Here is a 23,736-nt window from a genome sequence, read left to right as displayed (position 1 = left end):
GAACTATTGAATTGTGTAGCAACATCAAAATCAGTACCAATAAAGATAGACATTGGGTTAAATAGTCATCTGGTTCTAATGGAGGTCAATACCAGTGCAGCCATATCAGAAATTGCCAAATTAGTCTTTAATAAAATTCACTCTGGACTCTGGCTTTATACTTATGCAAGACCTTGGATAGGCTGAGAGCCAATACTGGTGAACCTTTATAATTAAGATTACAACTTCGATTCCTGTCTGTTGTGAGGAAACAACTGGTTCAGTTACCAGTGATTGTATTACAAGGCTTCAACCCAAGCTTGATGGAATGAAACTGATAATGAGAGATTCACCTAGTTTGGCTCAACATGTTTTAATTAGAAAATGGCTTCCTGAGTGAATTCCGAATGAAGTCTCCCAGAAAGATCTAGAGACTAACAGAGGAACCAAGGCCATCTTTCATGCTGACCAGGAAGTAATTCCATGATTTTGCAAGGCCTATTACAACCCAAAGTGGAGATAGAAATCAGAAGACTGGAAAGTGAAGGAATCATCAAGCCAGTCCAATTTGTGGAATGAACAGCACCAGTCTTATTGATTGTGAAGCTGGCTAGGTCAGCTTGCCTTTGTGGAAATTTTAAAGAAACAGTAAACCACTTATCAAAGCTAGATAAATACCCAATCCCTCGGATGAAGAATTTATATGCAAAGCTGGAAGGTGGGCTGTCCTTCATGAAGCTAGACATGAACCATGCCTATTTGCAATGGCCTTTAGATCAGGATTCCCAGAGGTATGCTACATTTAATACCCATAAGAACTTGTACCAATATACAAGACTGGCATATGGGGTATCATCAGCCTGTTCAACTTTTCAGTGGATGACAGAAAACATTTTGTAAAGTCTGTCTCAGGTTGCCATTTACCTAGGTGACATCCTAATTACAGGAAAACTAATAAGGAACACTTGGAGAACTTGCATATAGTCCTAAGGTGCTTTTCCAAAGCAAGCGTGCAAGTGAAAATGTTAAAATGTTCCAGGCCTCCCAAGTGACCTACTTAGGCTACAGAGTTGATACCCATTGGAAGATAAAGTGAGGGTGATTTAAAGATGCCCTGGCTCCCATGCCTGCTCAGAAGCTTAGATTTATTTCTTGGGCTGATAAATTATTATGGAAAGTTTATACATAAGCTGGTCTCTAACCTAGTGCCTTTGCATCAACTCCTAAAATAGCATCAGCCTTGGAAATAGTTGCACAGACAAGCCCTAGCTTTCAGCAAGAAAAGAAACAACTACCATCCTCTAAAATGTTGGCACACTTTTATCCCAGGAAAAATAGAATTTGTTGCTTCCCCTTACGGCATTGAGGTGGTACTAGTTCATAGGTGGACCAATAGAGAGCAATGTTCAATAGCTAATGTGTAGACTTTGCCCAAAGCAGAGCGTAAATATACCCAGATAGAAAAAGAAAAGTTGGTCATACTTGAAGTCAGGAAGTTCCATCAATACCTTTTTTATGGATGAAAATTTATGATAATCATGGGCCACAAAACCCTATTAGGTATGCTTAAAGAGAATAAGCAGTGCCACTGATTGCTTTGAGCCATTTTCAGTGGTGTGCTTATAATTACCCAGGAGGCTGAGCAGAAAATGAGGATACATTGAGCCACCTCCCATTAGCAGATACATCACTGGTGTAATGGTATTAAATTTTCTAGACATGCTCCCAGTCACAACTGACTGGGATAATAGCATATTTTAGACACAGAAGGAACCAGTCCTTTCAAAACTAAAATAGCTGGTAATGATGGAGAAAACCAAAGGGCCATTACAATTTGACATGGAAGCTTTTTGGACATGAAGAGACCAGCTCATGTGAGAGGATGGCACATTGTTTTGGGGAGCAAGACAGTGATTGTCCCAAGCAAAGGCCGTCATCAAAAACTGGCTGAATTCCACCAGGCCATCCAGTGGTTTCCAAAATGAGAAGTTGGTAAGAAGTTATGTCTGGCTTGATTGCAGATATAGCCGCATTAGTGGGATAGTGCCCAAGGTGTCAACAGGAACACAAATTACAGCCAACAGCTGCCATAGATCCATTGGAATGGCCAGGTAAACCTTGGATTCGGTTGCACATTTTATATGTAAGTCCTTTCATGGGTTCAAGGTTCTTAATCTTTGCAGACACCCACTCAAAGTGGTTGGGCATGCATAGCGTCCATTCGTCAAACAAAGGGTTGACAATAGAAAAGCTGCATGTATTTTTTTTTCAACACACAGAGCCCTGGAAGTGTTGGTCACTGATAGCAGTCATCATTTACCAGCAGTAAATTTGGATATTTCTTAAAGTTGAATAGAATTTGCCACATAAGGACAGCTCCATAGCACCCATCGTCCAATGGCCTGGCAGAAACAGCAGTTCAAACTTTGTAGCTAGCTTGAAACACCCTACAGCCTTGCCAAATACCAAGCAGTTATGGTTCTTATTTGATCATAGGACCACCCCACATGCAAGTACAGGGACAGCACTGGCAGAGTCATTCATGGGTAGAAGACTCCACACCAGTTAGGTCCAATCTTCCCAGGCCTTGGGGTCGGAGAGGAGGGTGAAACAGCATCAGGAACAGCAAGCCCAGACACAAGTCTCTGCAAGAGAGACAATTTGATACGGGGGGGAGGGGGGGAGGTGGTGGTAAGGTTTAGTTTCGGAATCATGGAAATGGCTCTGCATAGGTAAGAGATATGGTCAATGCAAGGTCAGGACCAAACATTCATCAAGTTTGGGTAGGTGCAATGGTGCTAACAAACATGTGGACCGCATGAAAGTGTGGGAGCAAAACATACCCTGTGCTTCAGAACACTTGGAAATGCCACTGGAATCCATGGATTCATCCTCTCCATCAAGCATTATCGAGTCCTCTGAATCCAAGACGGACGTGATGCAAGTAGCTGTATTGCCGCATTCACCACCAGAAGAAGAGAGTAAATTTCTACCAAGGCAGTTCTGGTGCAAGAGGTGAGCTCCTGTGCATTATGTGTCGCCATTATCAGACTCTAAGTCAAAGGAACCTAATCCAGTGCTAAAATGTTTAGGACTATGTCTGCAGATTCAGAGGGGACGGGATACAACGATTATAATATTGTCAGCCAGCTGGACCTCATAGAATATGAGTTCCCTGATTGAGACCGTTTAATTTTATCTATCCAGGGAGCCCTGGTTGATATATAAAGAGGGTGAGTGTCAGAGGTACTCACACTATGATACCTGAATCTGAATAGGCAGGACTGAAGTCAAGGACTGTTAAAATCAAATAATGGGATCCTCGGTGATAGAATATCAGTCTCTATGGAGTTATAGATGAGAGCTGAATTCCAAAGTTCAGGTGAGAGTGATAGTACTTGACATCTTTGCTGCATATGACCTAGTATGGCACCAAGGAATCCCAGCAAAACTGGAATCAACAGATTTTAAACGTAAACATCAGATAGTTGAAGTCATGCCTAGCACAAAGGAAGATGGTTATGGTTGTTGGAGGTCAGTTATCTCAGCTCCAGTATATCTCTGTCAGAAATCCTTACAGCAGTGTCCAAGGCCCAACCATCTTCATCTGCTTCATCAATGACATTTGCTCCATCATAATATCAAAAGTGGTGACATTTAGTGATGGTTGAACATTGCTCAACATCTTTCATGACTCTTTAGCTACTAAAACGGTCCAAGATCTGGACAACATACAGTCTTGGGTTGACAAGTGGCAATTAAAATTGACACACAAATGCCAAGCAATGACAATCTTGAATAAGAAACCATCTAATCACTGCTCCCTGGCATTCAATGGTGCTACTATCACTGAGTCTCCCATTGTCAACATCCTTGAGGTTACCACTGACCAGAAACTCAACTGGGCTTGCCATATGAACACACTGGCTACAATAGCAGATCAGAGGCTTGGAATTCTGTGGGGAGTAACTCATTTCACGACCCCTCCATATCGTCCACCATCCACAAGGCACACATCAAGATCAAGATAGTGATGGAATATTCTCCACTTGCCTGGGCGGGTGCAGCTCCAACAACACTCAAAAAGCTTGACATCATCCAGTTCTAAGCAGCCCACTTGCTTGACAAGACATCTTCTCCCTCCATCATCAACACTCAGCAACAGCAGTGCGTACTCTCTACAAAGTGCACAGCATAAATTCACCAAAGCTTTTTAGACAGCACCTTCTGAATCCACAACCACTTCCACTTAGAAAGGCAAGGAAAACAGATATCTGAGAACACCAACACCAGGAAGTTCCTCTCCAAGCCACTCACCATCGTGACTGGGAAACATATTGTTGTTCCTTCACTGTCGCTAGATCAAAATCCTATAATTCCCTCCCTAAGGACACAGTGGGTCAACCTCTACAGCATGTAGACTGCAATGGTTCAAGAAGGCAGCTTACCACCACCTTCTCAAGGACAACTAGGGATGGGCAATAAATGCTGGCCAGTCAGTGATGCCCACATTCCACAAGTGAAGTGATCTAAAAGAAAAACAAAGTGGTAAATGTGTTTTCAATTTTCTTCTCAATCCACCAGACTGAAGTTTTAATTGGGACTATTTTTCCCAAAAAACTAATGCTATCATTAGTACCACAGAAAGCCCAAGAAAGAATATTAAATGAAACAGGCATTCTGGATTTGTAGCGTTATGGATTACCTAGTTGTATGAAGAGATATGCCTCTAAAACTTAATGTTATTAGAAATGTAAAACAAAAGGTGGCTTTTCAGCCCTAGGGTTGTAGTCGACCATTCAATTAGATTATGGCTGATCTCAGCTCCATTTAATCTGCTTTTGGTCTATCCTTACTAAGCAAATATGTATTGATCTCAATCTTGAATTTGAGTTGGCCCTGCATTTACAGCTTTTGAAAGTGTAAATTCCAGATTTCTACAACATTTCCTCTGAAAATTTCTCCGCATTAATATTCAATTACAGACAAGAGACAGTAGTGGGATAACTTATCCTTCTCTTCCTTATCAGTTGTCTTTAAAAACAGAGTGCTGGAAATACTTTTTGAGTGTTATTGTTTTCAACTGTAAACTCAAAGCAGGCTTTCAGATAGCTTAAATCAGAAGAAAAGATAATACAACAGTCCAAAACCTAACATTCATGAAACATTGTCTCTCCTGTACACATAAATAAAGATAAATAGAGACAAAGCATATGTTTAGCTTAAGAGAAGTGTAAGTAAAACTAAGGCTCAGACATCCCAATCTGTTATATCTTAAATTTTAAAATCCAGATAATACCGAGGCTTGTAATTTCATTAAAATACTTAAACTAAATTACCTCATCTTCTGGTAACTACAGTCCTGCTAGTTTAACCTCTGTTATAGTAAAATGCTGAAATGCTCTGCCAGTTTTTCTGAGATCCTGTTCCGTGGATCTGGACTCACTAGCCATGGGAAATATCTTATCCACATTTATTCTATCATTCCTTATAAGAACTTTGGAAGTTTCACTGAGATCTCTTCTCATTCCTCAAAACACTAGAGAATTCAGATCTAATCTTCCTCATAAGACAATGCCACTATCACCAAACCTCCATTACACTTCTTCTATAGCAAATGAATCTTTCCTTGAATAAAACAACATACCAATACTCCAAGTGCGGTCTCACCAAGACTATACAATTGCAACAAAATATCTTTATTTCTTTACTCAAGCTCCCTTATGATGGAGGTCAGCATGACATTTGCCTTTCTCATATGGTGTCGCATCTATGAGATAGCTTTTGAACAATTCATAAACAAACACACCTTGGAATCTTCAGATGTCAACACGCCTTCATCTGTTAGAGCATTGAGTAGAGGAGTTGGGAAATCATGTTACGGCTGTACAAGAACTGGTGAGTCCCACGTTTGGAGTACTCTGTACAATTATGGTTGCCCTGCTATTGAAAGGGTGTTATTAAACTGGAAAGGGGGTGAAAAAGGATGCGACTGAGACTGGAAGGTTTAAGTGGTAAGGAGAGGCTAGATAGTCTAGAACATTTTCCCCTGGAGTGTAGGATACTGAGGGGTGACTTTATAGAGGTCATGAAAGCAATAGGTAAGATGAATAGCCGTGGTCTTTTCCCTAGGATAGGAGACAAAAACTAGACAGCATACATTTAAAGTGAGAGAGGAATGATTTAAAAGGAACCTGAAGGGCAACTTTTTCACACAGAAGGTGCTGTGTATATGGAAAGAGCTGCCAAAGGATTGGTAGAGGTGAGTACAATTACAACATTCAAAAGACAGTTGTACATGTGCTTAGATAGGAAACATTTAGAGGAATATGGGACACATACAAGCAAACGGAACTGGTTCAGTTTAGGAAACCTGGTTGGCATGGATGAGTTGGGCCAAAGGGGCTGTTTCCGTGCTTTGTGACTCCATGATTCTATGACTTCACATTTTTTCATATTACCAGTCATGGGCCTATCAACTCACTTGGCCTATAAGCCTCCTCTCATCCTCCTCCGAATTTACATTCCAAGTTAGTTTTGTGTTATCAACAAATTTGGAAATATTACATACGGTCCCCATAAATCCAATTAATTTATGTTGTATCATGAAAGTGGATTATAACCCTGAAATACTTACAGATATATTGATTTTTCAAATACAAGCATTATATAAATGTAGTTTCTTGCTTTAGCCAGCCACTATCACCAGTATTGATTAGTCCAAGTAAGCTAAAACTTTCAGACTTATTCAGTGCCTGGACAAGTGGTATGTACAGATCCCCTGTGTCATTAATAAAGAATGCTAATAGAAACCAGTAATTTCAGTAATGGGTATAGACAGATACGATATTCAACCGTGGACCACATCAGTAGTCAAAGTTCTTCATAGAATGAGATTTGATATTGCATAATGGTTGCAATTATGCAAAATTCCCAGTGCTGGCTAGCATTGAACTTTGACACTTGGACTTTCGTCCATCAGTCAGGTGAGCAGAGTCAGGAGAATACATGGCTGAATGAATCAATATGGTAGTATCCAAGTTCAGAAGGTAATTGGGAATGAGATGGACTTTTGGATTTCATTTTAAAGTGAATGAATAACAATAATAGGAAGTCTTTCTAAAACTATACAAGTATTAATCAGACAACAACTCGGAATCTGATGAACAATTTTGGTCCCGTTATCTAAGGAAAGATATACTAGTATTGGAAGCTGCCCACAGAATGTTCACTAGGTTGATTCTAGGCATTGAGGGATTTCCTTATAAGGAGTGGTTGAGTTTGTACTCACTAGCTTTTAGAAGAATGAGCAGAGACTTAATGAAACAGATAAGATGGGTTGTTACCCCTTGTAGGGGAGTCTAGGGCCAAAGGATATAATCTCAAAGTGAGGGGTCACCCATCTAAGACAGAGACAAGGACGATTTTTTTTGGAGATAGTGAATCTATTGAATTCTTTATCGGAGAGGGCTATTGAGGCTGATTGTTAAAAACATTCAAGGTTGATATAGATATGTTTTTAATCAGTGAGGAAATCAAGAGTTATGTGGAAAAGTCATAAAAGTAGAGTTGAGGATTATCATATTAGTCATGATCTAATTGAATGGCCTACTTCTGGTCCTAAATCTTATGCCCCTATAACATGATATTTAAAAATGGTTGTTCAGGTGTTGTATTTTCAGTCTTGAGGGGAGCTACATTTGAAGTTGGGATACACAAACCCAGACAATGCATCAAGATTACTAGGCATGGATGTGGGTTGGATGGAAGAAGTTGATTGTCACAGTTGTCACTGCCAAATATCACCGCAGGCCTGGGTGGTAGATATGAAAGAGCCTGGGACTGGTACGTCTGACACCAATGGTGGCAGTTGTTGACGGGATTCTGAGAAATGGGATTTATGTGCATTTGGAGAGGCAAGAACTGATTAGGGATAGCCACCATGACTTTGTGCATGGCAAATCATTTGTGAAACAAAGTGATTGAGCTTTTTGAGGATGTGACCAAAAGATACTTGAGGACAGAGTGGTAAATGTTGTCTAAATGGACTGTAGTAAAGCCTTTAACAAAGTTTTGTGTGGTTGACTAGTTAGTAAAGTTAGATCACTTGGGATTCAGGAAGAACTTGCCAGCTGTGTTCAAAATTGGCTTGATGGTAGAGGACAGAGAGCGATGGTGGAGGCTTGTTTTTTTGGATTGGAGACCTGTGACCAGTGATGTTCCACTGGAATCGGTGACCATTGTGGTTTGTCATTTAAATAAAATTATTTGGATGAGAATTTAGGAAACATGGTTCATAAGTTTACTGATGACGCCAAAATTGATGGCATAGTAGACTGTGAAGGAGGTTATCTAAGATTTCAAAGAGATCTTGATCATTTGGGCCAATGGCCTGAGGAGTGGCCTGAGCATCGCATTTTGTTAAGATGAACAAGGGCAGGACTTATACTGTTAACAGTAGGTCCCTGCACAGTCAAACAGCAAGAACTAAGGGTTCGTGTACACTGTTCTTTTAAAGTTGCATCACACGTAGACTTGGTGGATAAGAAGGCATTTAGTGTGCTTACCTTGATTTCTCAGACCATTGAATATAATGTTGGAATGTCACTTTGCACTTGTACAGGATATTATGAGGTCACTTTTGGAGTACTGTGTACAATTCTGGTTGCCGTAGTACAGGAAGGATGTTATTAAATTGGAAAGAGTGCAAAAAATATTGAGACTAGAAGGTTTGAAAAGCTGGATACACTGGGACCTTTTATCCAATGTAGTATAGAAGGCTGAGGAGTGACCTTCCAGATGTGTACAAAATCAAGAGGGGGCAGAGATAGGTGACAGTCATACATAAGGTGAATAGCAATAGTCTTTCTTTCCTAGTGTGGGGGAGTTTAAGACTAGAGGGAATTTTTTAAGGTAAGAGGAAAAAGATTTAAAATACTCAAGGAACCTTTTTTCCACACAGATGGAGGCTCATATGTGGAATGAACTGTCTGGGGAAGTGGTAGACACATCATCTAAAAGACATTTGGAAAAGTTTAGACAGTTGTGGGCCAAACTCTGGCACATGAGGCTAGCTTAGTTTAGGAAATTTGGTCAGGATGGACAAATTGGATCAAAGGGTCTATTTCCATGCTGTACGGCTCTAAGCGAGTGAATTAAAGAATTCAAAAAGGGAATTGGAAAATTATTTGAAGGCGGGAAGTGTCAGGGCTATGAAGAAAGAACAAGGGCGTGGGAGTCCTTTGTTAGTTCTTTCAAAGAATAGTCCATGTATAATGAAATAAGTGGTATCCTATGATACTGTATTAAGCTAAATAATCTAAAAGTGGAGAGGGCGTACATGGCTTATGGCTGGTAATAAGCAACAATGAGGAGGTAAGAGAAGCACAAGCAAAGCAAAGAACTGTAATAAGATAATCTGAAAAATATTAAAACATAGTCTTCAAATCTAAATCAGCTTGTTTGTATCAATTATTTTTGGACTTCTAGAAAACCTCTGAAAAGATGCCACACTGATACTATTTCATAAGATGAGGGAAAGTGTAGAAAATTGCATTGTAAAGCTGGTTTAAAGAATGCAAAGGGTACGTAGTAATGTATATTGTATTGTTCCCACACTAACAAAAGTCATTTATGTGAGAAATGATAAAACACTTCAAATGATCAGAAATTGCCCACAAAGGAAGATTTGAGTTGTTTCATTAGAAAGGAAGAAATCACAGAGTGATTTGGTAGAAAAGTTTAAAATGATAGAGGAAATTACATCGGGTAGATAGAAACAGATGCTGTCAGAGATTAATATAGCTGGGTTTCATTTTAGTAATAAAATTAAGAGCATGTAATTTATGACAAACAAAAAATATTTTCATACAGATGATTGCAGTGTTAGTGATTGAAAAAGAGACTGTAACCTTATAAAGAATAGATTAAATCAAGGCTACAATAATTTCTAGCATAGAAGGCCATCTAGCCAATTGTGTGCCAGATTTCTGAAAGAGACACAAAATTATTCCCATTCATTCTTTTTTACATTTCATTGTCTTTGACCTTTTCAAGGATTTAATCAACTTCCTTTCTAAAATCTCATCTAGTTCATCAAATTTTCACATTATGGTACTTCTGATCAACATTTTCTGTTTAGAAGAAAATAACTACACATTGTTATTAATAAGACGTTTCACTTATAACTGAAACCTCTTATTCCCAACATATCCTCTCTGTGACCTTGATATATCTGTTAAAGCAAGCACATTTAATCTAATGGGCTGCAAGTTGGCTCAGGGGTTAGCACTGCTGCCTCACAGTGCCAGGGACACAGTTTTGATTCCACCCTTGGGCAACTGTCTGTGTGGAGTTTGCACATTTTCCCCATGTCTGCATGGGTTTCATCCGGGTGATTCGGTCTCCTCACACAGTCCAAAGATGTGCAGGGTAAGGTGGATTGGCCATGCTAAATTACCATAGTGTTCAAGGATGTGTAGATTAGGTGGGTTATATGGGGGTTGGTCTGGGTGGGTTGCACTGAGGGTCGGTGTGGACTTGTTGGGCTGAAGGGTTTCCACACTGTAGGGGTTCTATGATCTAATGAAACATACCCAACATCTTCAACAGTCTATTATACCATTGAATAAAGCAATGAGCCAGATAAAGAGTTATTAGGTCAGATGCTCAAAAGTTTGATCAAAAATTTTAACAAGTTTTAACAAATGTCTTAAAGATGGAAATTAAGGCAGGGAGGCAGCGAGATTTATGGAGGAGCTTAGAGCCCAGGCAGTTGCAAGCATGGCCATAAATGTTCAAGCAGTTAAAATCAGGAAAGGTCAAGAGGCCTGAATTAAGTATACTTAAATGATGACAGAGATAAGAAGAGACAATTAAAGGACATGAAGACATTTGAAAACACTGGGAAATTACACAGCGAAGATATTGTTTGAAATAGAACCAAAGCAGTTCATCGAGCCAAGTGGCAATAGGTGACAAAACCGTATGCATTAGAACACAAGCAGTAGATATTAGGACAACTTCAAATTTAGTGAGGATTAGATGTGAGTGATCAGCCTAGAATGCACTGGAATTAACAAAGGGAGAACAAATGAAGCATGATTTCTTAAAAACTAATATGAGACTGAGAATTCCTGAGGTAAACACTTGAAGAACATCAGCTTGTTTCATTTAAAAGGATCAGGATTGTTTTACTATGTTTAGGGAAAAAAAACCCAGAGCTCCAGAAAGCTTTTGTTTTACCATTCATAGATGTCCTGGTGGGAAATAAATGTGTGAAACGGTTATTGCTGAAGATATTTATTAGTTTAGTAGTATTAGGAAGTAGGCTATTTCAGTGTAAGGATTTTAGTTTGAAATTTCAGACAAGAAGTAAGTGTTTGGTTAGAACCTGAAAGGATTATTTGAAGTTGAGAAAATTTAAGGTCAGTTGTGTCACCAACAAAGGAAGAGGCTAAGAAACTCTCAAGACAGGGAATGGAACTCAGTTGTTAAATTTATAGATGTGACAGAGAAGCGAGCTCCCTCTGGTGTATGAGTACTGTAATGTGATGGTATTAGAAGAGATCAGACTTTTTAAAAGTTGTACTCTTACTGCATATTTTGGACACATTCAAAATTTGTTATAAAGAAAGAACAAAGAACACTACAGCACAAGAACAGACCCTTCATCACACTAAGAATGCACCCACACATGATGCCTTTCTAAACAAAAAAAAGCTTCACTTCTACACAGTCCATATTTTCTATTCCCTGCTTATTCACATATCTATCAAGATTTCCCTTAAAAAATGCTATTGATCCTCCTCCATCACCCCCTCTGGCAACACATTCCAAACACATAACATTCTCTGTGTAAAAAGCTTGCCTCTCAAATCTCCTTTAAATTATGCCCATTTACCTATGTCCCCATTAATTGAAGCTTTTACTCTGGGGGAAAAAGGCTCTGCCTATCCATTCCTTTGATGCCTGTCATAATTTTGTAAACTACATTAGGTCTCCCCTCATTCTTCAACATTCAAGTGTAGACAAACCTGGTTTGTCCAATTTCTCCTCAGAGATAATACCTTCCAAACCAGGCAATATCCTGGTAAACAGTTTCATTACCCTCACCAAAGCCTCCACATCCTTTTGGTAGTGTAGTGACCCGAACTGTACACAATTTTCCAAGTGTGGCCTAGCTAAAGTTCAAATCAAGCTGCAACATGGCTTGCCAATTTTTATACTCTATGCCCAAACCAATGAAGGCATGCATGCCATATGCCTCAGAGATAATGGGAACTGCAGATGCTGGAGAATTCCAAGATAATAAAATGTGAGGCTGGATGAACACAGCAGGCCAAGCAGCATCTCAGGAGCACAAAAGCTGACGTTTCGGGCCTAGACCCTTCATCAGAGAGGGGGATGGGGAGAGGGAACTGGAATAAATAGGGAGAGAGGGGGAGGCGGACCGAAGATGGGGAGTAAAGAAGATAGGTGGAGAGAGTATAGGTGGGGAGGTAGGGAGGGGATAGGTCAGTCCAGGGAAGACGGACAGGTCAAGGAGGTGGGATGAGGTTAGTAGGTAGATGGGGGTGCGGCTTGGGGTGGGAGGAAGGGATGGGTGAGAGGAAGAACCGGTTAGGGAGGCAGAGACAGGTTGGACTGGTTTTGGGATGCAGTGTGTGTGGGAGGGAAGAGCTGGGCTGGTTGTGTGGTGCAGTGGGGGGAGGAGACGAACTGGGCTGGTTTAGGGATGCAGTTGGGGAAGGGGATATTTTGAAACTGTTGAAGTCCACATTGATACCATTAGGCTGCAGGGTTCCCAGGCGGAATATGAGTTGCTGTTCCTGCAACCTTCGGGTGGCATCATTGTGGCACTGCAGGAGGCCCATGATGGACATGTCATCTAAAGAATAGGAGGGGGAGTGGAAATGGTTTGCGACTGGGAGGTGCAGTTGTTTGTTGCGAACTGAGCGGAGGTGTTCTGCAAAGCGGTCTCCAAGCCTCCGCTTGGTTTCCCCAATGTAGAAGAAGCCACACCGGGTACAGTGGATGCAGTATACCACATTGGCAGATGTGCAGGTGAACCTCTGCTTAATGTGGAATGTCATCTTGGGGCCTGGGATAGTGGTGAGGGAGGAGGTGTGGGGGCAAGTGTAGCATTTCCTGCGGTTGCAGGGGAAGGAGCCGGGTGTGGTGGGGTTGGAGGGCAGTGTGGAGCGAACAAGGGAGTCACGGAGAGAGTGGTCTCTCCGGAAAGCAGACAGGGGTGGGGATGGAAAAATGTCTGGGGTGGTGGGGTCGGATTGTAAATGGCGGAAGTGTCGGAGGATGGTGCGTTGTATCCGGAGGTTGGTAGGGTGGTGTGTGAGAACGAGGGGGATCCTCTTTGGGCGGTTGTGGCGGGGGCGTGGTGTGAGGGATGTGTTGCGGGAAATACAGGAGACGCGGTCAAGGGCGTTCTCAATCACTGTGGGGGGAAAGTTGCGGTCCTTGAAGAACTTGGACATCTGGGATGTGCGGGAGTGGAATGTCTTATCGTGGGAGCAGATGCGGCGGAGGCGGAGGAATTGGGAATAGGGGATGGGATTTTTGCAGGAGGGTGGGTGGGAGGAGGTGTATTCTAGGTAGCTGTGGGAGTTGGTGGGCTTGAAATGGACATCAGTTACAAGCTGGTTGCCTGAGATGGAGATTGAAAGGTCCAGGATGGTGAGGGATGTGCTGGAGATGGCACAGGTGAACTGAAGGTTGGGGTGGAAGGTGTTGGTGAAGTAGATGAACTGTTTGAGCTCCTCTGGGGAGCAAGAGGTGGCGCCGATACAGTCACACCGATACACCTCCTCCCACCCACCCGCCTGCAAAAATCCCATCCCCTATTCCCAATTCCTCCGCCTCCGCCGCATCTGCTCCCACGATAAGACATTCCACTCCCGCACATCCCAGATGTCCAAGTTCTTCAAGGACCGCAACTTTCCCCCCACAGTGATCGAGAACGCCCTTGACCGCATCTCCCGTATTTCCCGCAACACATCCCTCACACCACGCCCCCGCCACAACCGCCCAAAGAGGATCCCCCTCGTTCTCACACACCACCCTACCAACCTCCGGATACAACGCATCATCCTCCGACACTTCCGCCATTTACAATCCGACCCCACCACCCAAGACATTTTTCCATCCCCACCCCTGTCTGCTTTCCGGAGAGACCACTCTCTCCGTGACTCCCTTGTTCGCTCCACACTGCCCTCCAACCCCACCACACCCGGCACCTTCCCCTGCAACCGCAGGAAATGCTACACTTGCCCCCACACCTCCTCCCTCACCCCTATCCCAGGCCCCAAGATGACATTCCACATTAAGCAGAGGTTCACCTGCACATCTGCCAATGTGGTATACTGCATCCACTGTACCCGGTGTGGCTTCTTCTACATTGGGGAAACCAAGCGGAGGCTTGGAGACCGCTTTGCAGAACACCTCTGCTCAGTTCGCAACAAACAACTGCACCTACCAGTCGCAAACCATTTCCACTCCCCCTCCCATTCTTTAGATGACATGTCCATCATGGGCCTCCTGCAGTGCCACAATGATGCCACCCGAAGGTTGCAGGAACAGCAACTCATATTCCGCCTGGGAACCCTGCAGCCTAATGGTATCAATGTGGATTTCACCAGTTTCAAAATCTCCCCTTCCCCTACTGCATCCCTAAACCGGCCCAGTTCGTCCCCTCCCCCCACTGCACCACACAACCAGCCCAGCTCTTCCCCCCCCCCCCCCACTGCATCCCAAAACCAGTCCAACCTGTCTCTGCCTCCCTAACCGGTTCTTCCTCTCACCCATCCCTTCCTCCCACCCCAAGCCGCACCCCCATCTACCTACTAACCTCATCCCACCTCCTTGACCTGTCCGTCTTCCCTGGACTGACCTATCCCCTCCCTACCTCCCCACCTATCTTCTTTTCTTTGCATCTTCGGTCGGCCTCCCCCTCTCTCCCTATTTATTCCAGTTCCCTCTCCTCATCCCTCTCTCTGATGAAGGATCTAGGCCCGAAATGTCAGCTTTTGTGCTCCTGAGATGCTGCTTGGCCTGCTGTGTTCATCCAGCCTCACATTTTATTATCATGCCATATGCCTTCTGGGCTACGTTATCCACTTGTGTTATCACTTTAAGGGAGCTGTGGACCTGTATGCCTGGATCACCCAACATGTTGATGTTAAAGAGGTTTGCAGAGCTTCCAGTGATGATGGGAACTGCAGATGCTGGAGAATCCAAGATAACAAAGTGTGGAGCTGGATGAACACAGCAGGCCAAGCAGCATCTCAGGAGCACAAAAGCTGACGTTTTGGGCCTAGACCCTTCATGATGAAGGGTCTAGGCCCGAAACATCAGCTTTTGTGCTCCTGAGATGCTGCTTGGCCTGCTGTGTTCATCCAGCTCCTCACTTTGTTATCTGCTGAGCTTCCAGCTGCTTTGGTTTTTGATCCTGATTTACAGGATCAATAGTTCTTTTGGCTTTTATTTGGTGTAGATATAAGATAGACGTAACATAGTGCAATACAGCAAGTTGTTCACGCACTCACATGATTACAGCCTGCAAGCATAACAAGCTGCCTATCTTTGTCTTGCAGCTTAGTGCAGAGTTAACGCAGCTGCATTGTTAGCTTTTAAGTTTTGGCTCAGGAGGCAAAGTATAAAAAGACAAAGCAAAGCAGGGATGTTGTGAGCATGCAGGTAGGTTCTAAGTGAGAGAGAGCACTAAGAGTACAAGCCAGCAACCTTCAGATGCTCCCTGGTCCAAGTCATAAGCTGGTTGCCTGTCTGTGCATAGAAAGATTCCTTGCATCATCACTCCAATGTTAGTTGTTGGTGTGTCCCAAAGTGCAGCATGGTAGAGAAGAAGCTACACTAAGTGTATTAGAGATGTCTTATGATAGTCCAGAGCAGCTGGCACATGGAAGCTGTGAAAATCCAAGGAGGTGGGGTGCATGTGGTTGCTGTGCACATGGAGTGTACCCTGAGAGATTGGTGGTAGGTATCCAGAGGAGCAAGCTATGAGTTGGAAGTCACCTGAGACTTCCTCTGACTTTCATCTTAAGAATTCTCAGTTTCTAATTTCTATCTGATGTGTAATAGAATGGGAATAAATGTGACAAGAGCAGGTGATAAATAGTGATAATCCCTGTTAATAGGCTCTTGCCTGTCATTAGCAAGAATTTCATTATGAACTCTGGAACTCAGTCAAAACATGCAATTTATTCCTCCCAACATTGAGAAAAGATTCACCTGACATAGTGTTAAGGGCTTGGATTGGAGAGGAGTTAACTAAGTATGTACAAGAAAATTTTCTTATTCAATTTGTGAATTTACCTACCAGAGAAGGAGCAAAACTTGCCCTTCTCTTTGAAAATAAGGCAGTGCAAGTGACTAAGGTGTCAGTAGGGGAGCAATTTGGGGAAAGTGATCATAATTCTATTAGTTTTTAAATACTTATGGAATAGGATAGACCTGATCTGAAAGTTAAGGAACAGCTTTAGTCAGTATTAAGCAGGAACTTTCAAATGATGTTTGAGAGAGGCTGTTCACAGATAAAGAATCCAACTGGTCCCAAAAAAAATGCCACTGTGAAGACCACAAGCAGAAGCAGCAGCAGCAGAGTGAGTATAAACCTACCAGAGCTCGGGACACATCGCAGCTGTGAGGAATAAGCTGGAGTGATATCACAGGGAAGCTGTGACCTAATTCAGATTGGAAATCTGCACTAATTTTGAAAAAGAACACAGCCAAGAAGTATCAATAAATTCAATTAACTCAATAAAGTAATTAACTAAGTAGAAGTAGCTGGATAGGTCATGTGTTGTCACTGTTTGATGTGGAAGCTGTTGTGAATGGTTGTGACTACAGCTGCAGCAAGTGTCGTTTGCTCAAGGAAATTCAACTCAGAGCTGGAATCTGAGCTTGAAACACTGCAGCACATCTGGGAGGGGGTTAAGTACCTGAATGCTGTGCTTCAGGAGGCAGTCACACCTGGTAGATTAAGTATTTCAAATTTGGCCAGTGGCCAAAGACAGCAGGGGGTGACTGCAGGTGAGGCAGGTAGAGAGATCCTGCATTCAGGAATAGAGGACCCTCAGCTCTTGACTGCGTCCAACAGATAAAAGGTACATTCTCCCTGTGTGTATGAGGAAAAGGGCTGCAGGATGATGAGGCAACTGACCACTGCAACATAGCACAGGATGCCATTCAAGAGGAGGGAGCAAAAAGCTAAGCAGTAGTTGTAGGGGATTCTATAATCAGGGGAATAGATGGAATAGGATTGAAAATCCAGCATGGTGTGTTGCCTGCCCGGTGTGCGGGTAAGGGATATCTCTGACCAGCTTGATAGGATATTGAAGAGGGAGAGGGAGAGGGAGGGGAAGGATTAAGTTGTTGTGGCCCACATCCAGAATAAAAATCATTGGCAAGATTGGAAAGATGACCTGTTCAGGAATTATCAGCAGCTAGACACAAAACTAAAGATAAGGTCCTCAAGGGTTAGGATCTCTGGATGACTGTCTGAGCTATGTGCAAATTGGCAAAGTGACACGAGAATAAGGGAAGTAAATACATAGCTAAAAGAGTGGTGCTGAAAGAGGGATTACTTTTCATGAGGCACTGGCATCAGTATTGGAACAGGAGGGATCTGTGCCGTTCGGTCTCCAGTTGAACTGAGCTGGGACCGAGGTTCTCGCGAAAAGCATAAATAGCCTGGTCAACATGACTTTAAACTAGAAAGTTGTGGGGGAGAAGAGAAAGGTAAAACATTCCCCAGTGAGGAACAAAGCAGCAGGCTAACATCTGTATGGGTATATTCCATTGTGTGGAAGAATATGAAAAAATAGACGGAGTGGTTATTAAAATCTCCAGCACAGACACAAATAGGACAGAGTGTTTGGAAAGGGTTAGGAATCAAACTTCAAACACACTAGATAAACAAGTGACAATGAGAAGAGGGACAGTTAATACAGGACTGAAGGTGTTATGTCTGAATGCACAAGGTATAAGAAAGAAGGTAAATGAGCTTGTGGTGCAGATCGGAATTGGCAGACATGACATCATCGGCATAACGGAGACATGGCTGCAAGGGGATCAGGACTAGGAGCTGAATATTGAAGGATATACATCTTGTTGAAAAGTTAGGCAGGTGGGCAGAGGGGGTGGGGTTGCCATATTTGTAAGAAATGAAATTAAATCAATCATTACAAACAAAGTAGGGCCAAATGGTGTAGAATTTGTTTGGGTAGAATTAAGGAACTGCAGAGGTAAAAATAAGCCATTGTTGGAATTATGTTTAGTTCTCCAAACAGTGGTTGGAAGTTGGGATGCAAGGCACAACAGGAGATAGAAAGGGTTGTAAGAAAGGCAAAGTTATGATGATCGTGGGACATTTCAATGTACAGTTGGACTGGAAAAATCAGGTTGGTAGTGGTTTGCAAAAAACAGAATTTGGGCAATGTCTACAAGATGGCTTTCTGGCGCAGCTTGTGGAGGAGCCCACCAGGGAACAGGCAATACTGGATTTAGTTTTGTGAAATGAGGCAGTCTTGATTAGGGAGCTTAACGGGAAGGAGCAAACAAGAGGCAGTGATCATAACATGATTGAATTTATTCTGAAATTTGAGAAGGAGAAGATAGAATCAGAGGTAATGGCATTACAGCTGAATAAAGGCAGCTACAGAGGCATGAGGAAGGAGCTGGAAAGAATTGGCTGAGAGATGAGCCAAGCAGCAAAGACAGCGGTACAGAAATGGCAGGCGTCTCTGGGAGTAATTCAAGAGACACGCAAAAATTCATCCCTAGGAACAGCACCGGCGCCTGCCCGGTGTGAGGGTAAGGGATATCTCTGACCAGCTTAATAGGATATTGGAGAGGGAGAGGGAGGGGAAGGATTAAGTTGTTGTGGCCCACATCAGAATAAAAATCATTGGCAAGACTGGAAAGATGACCTGTTCAGGAATTATCAGCAGCTAGAAACAAAACTAAAGACAAGGTCCTCAAAGGTTAGGATCTCTGGATGACTGTCTGAGCTATGTGCAAATTGGCAATGTGACACGAGAATAAGGGAAGTAAATACATGGCTAAAAGAGTGGTGCTGACAGAGGGATTACTTTTCATGAGGCACTGGCATCAGTACAGGGTCGATCAGGCAACCATGGCTGACTAAGGAAGTCAGGGATAGCATAAAAGCAAAAGAGAAGGCATATAATGTGGTGAAAAGTAGAGGGAAACCAAGGGATTTGGAAGTTTACAGAACCCAACAGAGAGAAACAAAACAAAAGGAGGGAGAAGATTAAATGTGTGAATAAGCTAGCCAGTAATATAAAGGAGGACTGTAAGAGTGCTTTTCAATATATAAAAGCCAAAAGAGAGGCAAAAGTGGACAGTAGACCACTGAAAAATGATGCTGGAGAGATAGTAGTGGGGAATAAGGAAATGACTGAGGAACCGAATAATTACTTTGTATCTGTCTTCACATTGAAAGACACGAGTAATATCCCAAAAATTCGATAAAGTCAGAGGGCAGAGCTGAGTGGCCATCACCAAGGAGAAGGTGCTAGAAAAACAGAATGGCCTGAAGGTGGATAAATAACTAGAACCAGTTGGACTACACCCCAGAGTTCTTAAGGAGTTAGCTGAAGAGATAGTGGAAGCATTATTGGTGTTCTTTCAGGAATTGCTAGAGTCAGGGAGGATTCCAGGGGACTGAAAAATCTCTTACATGATACCACTGTTTAAAAAGGGAGTAAGGCAAAAGGCTGAAAATTACAGGCAAATTAGACTAACCTTGGTTGTAGATAAAATTTTACAGTCCATTGTAAAGGATGAGATAGATTACTGAATACATGGAAGTGCATGGTAAAATGTGGCAAAGTCAGCATGGCTTCATCAAGGGGAGATCATGCCTGACAAATCTGTTAAAATTCTTTGAGCAAGTAACAAGCAGGCTAGGCCAAGGAGTGCCAATGGATTTTATCTACCTGGACTTCAAGAAGGCCTTTGACAAGTTGCTGCACAGGAGGCTGCTGATTAAGATAAGGACCCATGGTGTTAAAAACAAGGTGCTAGCTTGGATAGAAGATTGACTTTCTGGCAGAAAGCAGAGAGTGGGGATAAAAGGGTCTTTCTCAGGATGGCTGCCGGTGACAAGTGGTGTTCCACAAGGGTCAGTGTTGGGACCACAACTCCTCACTTTATACATTAATGATCTAGATGAAGGAACTGAGGACATTCTGACTACGTTGACAGACGACACAAAGATAAGTAGAGGCACAGTTAGTATTGGGGATGTGGGAAGGCTGTAGAAGGATTTGGACAGGTTAGCAGAGTGGGCAAAGAAGAGGCACAACGTGAGAAAGTGTGAAGTCATGCACTTTGGCGAGAAGAATAGAAGAATGGGCTATTTTCTAAATGGGGAGAAAATTCAGAAGTCTAGATTGCAAAGAGACTTGGGAGTTCCAGTCCAGGATTCTCTCAAGGTAAACTTGCACGTTGAGTCAGTAGTTAGGAAGGCAAATGTAACTTTGGCATTTATTTTGAGAGGACTTGAATATGAAAGCAACAATGTACTTCTGAGGCTCTGGTCAGGCCAAATTTCGAATAATGTGCGCAGTTTTGGCTCCATATCTCAGGAAAGATGTACTGGCCCTGCTGTGGGTTCAGAGGAGCTTCATGAGAATAGTCCCAGGAATGAAAAACTTAACATATGAGGAACGTTTTAGGGCTCTAAGTCTATACTAGCTGGAGTTTAGAAGGATGAGGGAGGATCTAATTGATACTTACAGAATACTGAATGGCCTGGGCAGAGTGGACATTAGGAAAATGCTTCCATTAGTAGGAGAGACTAGGGTCTGAGGGAACCGCCTTCGAGTAAAGGGAAGATCTTTTAGAATGGAGATAAGGATAATCTTCCTCAGCCAGAGAGCGGTGAATCTCATAAATTCACTGCCACAGAAGGCTGTGGAGACCAGGTCATTGAGTATATTTAGGATGAAGATAGATAGGTTCTTGATTGTCAAAAGAGAAAGCGGGAGAATGGGGTTGAGAAATTTATCAGCCACGATTGAATGGCAAAGCAGACTCGATGGGCTGAATGGCCTAATTTCTGCTCTGATGTCTTATGGGCTTATAGTCCTAGTTGGAAAGTTAGGCGAGGGGGTCATCAATCATGAGATAATGAGAGTTCAGAGACAGTATGTTCCTGTTAGTGTGAAGAGCAAATTTGGTAGGTGTAGGGAATGCTGGATGACTGGAAAAATTGAGGGTCTGCTCAAGGAAAAGGAGGAGGCATACGTCAGGTACATACAGTTGGGATTGACTAAATCCCGAGAAGAGTATAAGGGCTTCAGGAGTATACTTAAGAGGAAATCGAGAGGGGAGAAAAGGACATATGAGATGATGCTAGCAAATACAGTCAAGGGAAATCCAAAGAGATTCTACAAATACATTAAGGGCAAAATGGGATGTAAGAAGAGAATAGGGATCATTAAACACCAATGAGATTGTCTCTCAATGGAACCACAGGAAATGGGTGAGATACTAAACAAATATTTTGCATCAGTATTTATTGTGGGAAAGAACATGGAAACTAGGAAACTTGCGGGAAATAATGATATCTTGAAAAGTGTCCATATTAGAGAGCAGGAGATGCTGGAGGTCTTAAGATGTATAGAAATAGATAAATCCCTAGGATCTGATCGGGTGTATCCCAGAACTTTGTGGGATGCTATGGAAGAGATTTCTGGGCCCCTTGCTGAGTTATTTATATCATCGATAGCTACGGGTAATGTGCTCGCTAAAGAGGTCCCATTATTTGGGGAAGGTGGTAAGGAAAAGCCACAGAACCTTACGTCAGTGGTAGGTATGTTGTTGGAGAGGAATTTGAAGGACAGGATTCACATGCATTTGAAAAGGCAAGGACTGATCAGAGATGGTCAACATGGCTTTGTGCATGACTCACTAACTTGATTGAGCTTTTTTGAAGAGGTGACAAAGAAGATTGATGAAGGCAGAGCGGTAGACATTGTCTGTACGGATTTCAGCAAGTCCTTCGACAATGTCCTGCACAGTAGACTGGTTAGCAAGGGGTGAGCCAGCTAATTGGCTACAAAATAAGCTTTAAGCTAGGAGACAGAGGGTGGAGGCAGAGAATTGTTTTTCAGACCGGAGGCCTGTGACCAACAATGTGCTACAAAGACCGGTGCTAGTTACACTGCATTTCATCACTTATCATCATAAATTATTTGGATGTGAATATAGGATTTTTTGTTCCTAAGCTTGTAGACGACATCAAAATAGGTGGTGCAGTGGACAATGAAGAATTTTATCTTGGAGTACAATGGGGCCTTGATCAGATGGGCTATTGGGTCGAGGAGTGGCAAATGGAATTCAATTCAGATAAATGAGAGGTGTTGCATTTTGGTAAGGCAAACCAGGGCAGGACCTATACAGAAAATGGTACGGCCCTGGAGGCTGTTGCCAAAAAAATGACAGTTTGACAGGATGGTGAAGATGTTCAGTGCATTGAGTATGGAGGTGGAATGTTATGTTAGATGTACAGGACATGAAACCACTTTCAGAATATAGCGTTCAATTCTGTTCACTCTGCTATAGAAAAGATAAACTTTAAAGAGTTCAGAAAAGATTTACAAGGATGTTGCCAGTTTGAAGGGTTTGAGCAACAGGGAGAGGTCTATTAACTGGGGCTGAGGGGTGAACTTAGAGACGGTTATAAAATCATGAGGGGCATGGATAAAGTGAATATCCAAGGTCTTTTTCCCAGAGTAGGGCATCCAAAACTAAAGGGTGTCGGTTAAGGTGGGGTGGAAACATTTTAAATAGACCTGAGAAGCAGCTTTTTTTCATGCAGAGGGTGATGCATGTCTGGGACAACCTGCCAGAGGAGGTGATAGAAGTGGGTACAATTACAATGTACAAAAGCATCTGAATGGATACAAAATAGGAAAGGTTTAGAGGGACATGGGCCAAATGCTGGCAGATGGGATAGATCAGGTTAGGATATCATGCACAAGCTAGGCAGAATGGTCTGTTTCTGTGTTGTATAACTCTATGACTTCTCATGAGATTCTTCTACATATCTCACCATAACCCACATTGTTCAGAGCCCGAAAGATGTCGCCCAAAGAATTAACATAAACAGCCAGGGTTTCAATATTTAGGAAAATTCTCACGGAACATGTTGTCCTGAATCTGCTCAGCAACATTTCTGAACTACTCACGGAACTCAGGCTTGATAAAGGAACGTTTTTAGGGAATCAGAGGAATTACAACATAATGATTCCCACGTATTGCCCAGTGCTTGCTCTGTAATATATATATACTTCTCTGTTCACTAGTTTCGTTACCCTCAGCTCACTGGAGCCGTTTGGTTCATTTAGGTGGACAGCTGGTTGGCAATGCAGAGTGATGGTTAACAGTGTGTGTTCATTTCCTACGCGGGTGGAGGTTATCATGAAGGATTCTCTTTAGCCTCTTCCCTTGCCTGATGCATGGTAACCTTCAGTTACAATACCAACAGTTGTCTCCATCTTTGCACAATGAACACAGCAGGCCAAGCAACATCAGAGGAGCAGAAAAACTGACGTTTCGGACCTAGACTCTTCTTCAGAAATCAGCCGTGTGGTGTCTTTGAGGTGACTTTACCTAGCCCACAGTTCATAAACTTCCCTCTTCAATTCCACCTTTATTCTTACCAGTGAGAATGTTTGTCTTAGATTTGCCTTT

The sequence above is a fragment of the Stegostoma tigrinum genome, chromosome 3, assembly GCF_030684315.1.
Source record: "Stegostoma tigrinum isolate sSteTig4 chromosome 3, sSteTig4.hap1, whole genome shotgun sequence".
NCBI lineage: Eukaryota > Metazoa > Chordata > Chondrichthyes > Orectolobiformes > Stegostomatidae > Stegostoma > Stegostoma tigrinum.
This window is presented reverse-complemented; position numbering follows the sequence as displayed.